The sequence below is a fragment of the Palaemon carinicauda genome, chromosome 45 (assembly GCF_036898095.1).
Source record: "Palaemon carinicauda isolate YSFRI2023 chromosome 45, ASM3689809v2, whole genome shotgun sequence".
NCBI lineage: Eukaryota > Metazoa > Arthropoda > Malacostraca > Decapoda > Palaemonidae > Palaemon > Palaemon carinicauda.
The window spans coordinates 21538926-21543925 of NC_090769.1; positions in this window are offsets into that span (position 1 = coordinate 21538926).

Below are 5000 nucleotides of genomic sequence, written 5' to 3' on the forward strand. Positions count from 1 at the left end.
TTTCTTTCACTCTCAGTTATTTTATTCTTCATTACTCTTAGTGTTATAACATAGAAAGATGCCAAATATATCGTTGTTATATATCTCCAAATTTGGAGAACATCAAAATATTAATGTATATGAAGGATAAATAGGCCTATTTATTGTGTATATAAATTTGTATATACAAGTCTTTAACGTATTTTTTTTTGTCTGTTTTTGTATTGTAAGCATTTTTGTGCCTGTATGTGCGTTTATGCTCGTTGGCTTGTACATATTATGTGTACGTATACGAGTGCACATGTATATTCAAACCAAAAATGCACATTTTATCTATGAATATAGTCTTTTTGTCTGCATAAGCATATATATATATATGTATATAGTCTTTTTGTCTGCATAAACACACACACACACACACACACACACACACACACACACATATATATATATATATATATATATATATATATATGTATATATATATATATATATATATATATATATATATATATATATATATATATGTATGTATGTATGTATGTATGTATGTATGTATACATGCATCATAAGCGTAGTTACCAAACAGAAGAATATTTGCATATTAAAACTCCAAGTAAATAATGGCTACCTGAAATAATGCGTGTTCTTTTTCTTGTTAGATAATAATAAAAGAGGAAAATGACAAAAGAATAATCTTGAATAATACCAGCATAATCAGATATATTCCTAGCTCATATAAATCCCTTAATGTTCACATAAAGTTCTTTTTGGTTTTTTCAAGATTCAAATATATCTCTTAAAACTACATGAGAAGCAAACAAAATTCTAAGTCCAATGATTGAAGTTCTTCTGCCAAAAGCACAAATCACACAATGATAGATTATTCCAAACCTTTTTGGTGGTAGAGAATTCCCTGGCTCGTTGCCAGAGGAAAGAGTTTTGACATTCTTGCCCCAGATTATCCTTCGTTCGGTCATTAACACCTCTTAGGAAAAATTGATTAATAATCGTAATGTTTGTAGCCAGTTAATGAGATATTTTTATTCGCATTTTTCACTTTAACTTTGCCAGAAAGACGAGGGTCGGTCTAAGCAAGGCGAGCTTTCGCTCTTAAAACGGATTTAACGGAAACTCTAGGTTAGGAACGGGAACATGCGTACGTTAAACCTAAACAAACGTACGTACAAAAGACTGGTGATACAATGGTTCCCGTCAGACGTACGTCTACCGTATACGGCCCGTACTCTCCCCGTTCAGAGCAAAAAAATGGGGAATTTCGGCTTACGGGAGTAAACGGGAGCAAGATACGATTTAACGGAAACTCTTTAGGTTAGGAACGGGAACATGTGTACGTTAAACCTAAACAAACGTACGTACAAACGACTGGCATAACAATGGTTCCCGTTAGACGTACGTCTACCGTATACGGCCTTTACTCTCCCCGTCTAGAGCAAAAAATGGAGAATTTCGGCTTACGGGAGTAAACGGGAGCAAGGTACGATTTAACGGAAGCTCTTTGGGTTAGGAACGGGAACATGCGTACGTTAAACCTAAACAAACGTACAGTTAGAATCAAAAGAACGCCGACACTCAGGGGAAATCTTTCGTCAGATGTCTCTACTGTTCCTATGACAAAACAGACAACAAGTTGCTCTTCTTACAACTTCTACGAAATGGGCGGAGCATTCTCAAACTTTAGCGAATCAGACAGTAAAGGGCCGTCTTTGTTAGCAAAAGTATACAAATGTTACAAATCGAGTTGCCATATTTCAATTCTGTATAATCATTTGACGTCTCAACTTTTCAATACAAATACTAAACACACACACACACACACACATACACACACACACATATATATATATATATATATATATATATATATATATATATATATACATATATACATATATATATATATATATATATATATATATATATATATATATATATGTGTATATATATATATATATATATATATGTGTGTGTATATATATATATATATATATATATATATATATATATATATATATATATATATATGTATATATATATATACTATTATTTTTCAATTGCTACTTTTTTCGTAAGTTGGACCAAGTAGACACTTTCCAGGTAAAGGCGGTGGGGGGGTTCCTTCAACCCCCCTGCCCCGGCCATTCCGACACTGAGCAAATAGGAAAGTCATTTCTGTTTTAGGGGTTGTGGAGACAGGATGCTTGTAGACTCATGATACAGCCTGTAAAATATTGTATCATTGCCTGAGATTTATTTGATAACCGTCAATGTTCTAGTAAATTTGGCTAACCTAATTCATTATTAGTTTATTTGTAAAATATAGCAGCAGTAGAATAAAATAGCTGCTGTTGATGGAAGGGCGATAAGTAACGAAATTTAAGTATTAACTTTGCATAATAGATAATCGATGATGGATATAATAGATACTGATGACTGCAAAGCACCTTGAATACAATCAGAATTTATTATTTCGTATCGAAAATAACTTATATTTAGGAAGATGAGGACCCTATCACATTCTGGCAAAGGGTTTAAAAAATTTGTTTTAATGACAAATCAGTCTCAGAACGACATGATTTTCAGAAATTGTCATGAAACTATGATATACCTATTTTCCCAAAATGAATTCTCCTATAATTTTTCCTGAAAATATACACGAATAGATGGCATAAGCACGAAATGATTCCCCATTCTAATACCCTGATTGTAAGTTATCAATGATTATATAATTGCTAGTAGCTTTATCTTGCGAAATTAAACAGCTTTGAGATCAAACCAACTTCTTATCAATTTCATGCACAAAGGTCTTATAATCTTGATTAAAATGGGCTTAGCTTTGTATGATAAGTCCTTATTTACAGTAAACGTGTCCGAATTAGCCCAGCTATGGGGTGCTAGATGTAGGTCTCTTGACCGGGTAAATTACGCAAGGTAGATGGGCGCTTAACAAGCGAAAAATGCATTACTATCTGTGAAGCTCTAGTTCGGGTTGTTCGAGCTAAAGCTATCCATACCAGCTCCTCAGCCTATCAGGGTATTAGTTAAACCACAATTCTACAGCTGGTGTCGTGAGTAGGAGAAAGGAAAAACCAAATATTAAAATATCTCGGAAATAAAAGTTTGATTGTCCTTTTAATCACTAACTCATACAGCCGAGGAGCGATACTCATGGATTCCTAAATATTTTCTCGTATTCTTCAGATTCTATTTCCTGAGCTTCTTCCTCTATCCCCTGATTTATTATTTAATATTTGTGCTTCTTTCTATCATTATTTATTCATTTATTTATCAAATATTATCTTTAAAATTAATGCCTTTCTGCCTTGGTGCTCGTCTTAGGGCGTCAACTTTGGTTCTTAGCTCCTCTCTCTGCCTCCATAAAAGAAATCTCTCCCAAGCGGCAGCAGAAACACCTTCACTTGACCATTCCAACTTGGAACTATTTGATATTTGTGTGACATCAAGACAAGATATTCATTAGCTGGATTCCGGAATGAGGCATTTGGAGATCTGTATTTCATTTTCCACTATCTTAGTTTTCACAATCTCCATCGAAGTAAAAGAAAATTGCATTATGAAGCATGCTTCCATGAATAAGTGGTGCCCCTCAGATTTTTTATACAATATATATCCCATTCCTCTATCATTATCTCATTTAACGAAAATATCTTAGTCGTTTTAAAGCAACTGGTTGAATTCTCCTACAGAGCATTTAAGGTATATAGAGTATAAAATATAATGATCAAACTATATCCAGCCGGACAAATGTTGGTATACGGATCCTTAAGGAAGCAAATCCTCCACCTACCCAAAAGCAATTAAAGTTATTTTCCCCCAAAATCACCCATTATTTGGATAAGCATTTGATTCTAACAAAATAATCCCGTTATTTATATCCTGTAATAACTATCTCCAATTTTGCCATTTAGTTTCGATAATTATCAAGTGAATAAAGCTCTTACGACAAAGATTGAATTAGCAATATAGTAAAGATTTTACTATATATGTTTAAGATTTTAGTTTAAATGGCAATGCTAATCCTTCAAGGCCAAGATAGCAGACGGTGAAATGACAAAGCTCAACAATGGGAATGTAATATAAATGATGAATAAAGGGAAAGTGGCTTAGAGTCTAAAGACTGAAACGGCGCATACCCCTGAATCTGAATAATTTGGGAAATATTTTACAGTAAAGTATCCTCACGTATTACGAAATGTTGCATTCAATGAATATCTATAAACTGTAAATAGTTCTTAGCAGTCAATCTAGAATTTGAAAAATAACGATAAGCTTTTGGGAGCATAATACAATCTTTTCTATTGGAAACATTGTATAATAATGACACAATATTTTGATATGCATAAATGTCTAAAAAGGAGTTTATGTGCTGTTACATTACTTCACTAACTAGAGTAAGCTCAAACCATTTGATCTCTCTCTCTCTCTCTCTCTCTCTCTCTCTCTCTCTCTCTCATTTCGATGTTTCCGCTAACAAAGACAGCCGTTTACTGTCTTGGATTTACCAAGGTAGGAGAAGGCTCCGCCCATTTCGTAGGAGTAGTAAGAGGGGCAACTCGTTGTCTGTTTTGTCATGAGAACATTAGAGACATCTGACGAGAGATTTCCCCTGAGTGTCGGCGTTCTTTTGATTCTAACTGTACGTACAAACGACTGGCGTTGCAATGGTGCCCGTCAGACGTACGTCTACTGTATACGGCCAATACTCTCCCCATCAGAGCCAAAAAATGGGGAATTTCAGCTTACGGGAGTAAACGGGAGCAAGATACGATTTAACGGAAACTCGTTAGGTTAGCAACGGGAGCATGCGTACGTTAAACCTAAACAAACGTACGTACAAAAGACTGGCGTTGCAATGGTGCCCATCAGACGTGCGTCTACTGTAAACGGCCCATACTTTCCCCCGTCAGAGCAAAAAAATGGGGAATTTCGGCTTACGGGAGTAAACGGGAGCAAGATACGTGAATGTGTGATCCCAGCAT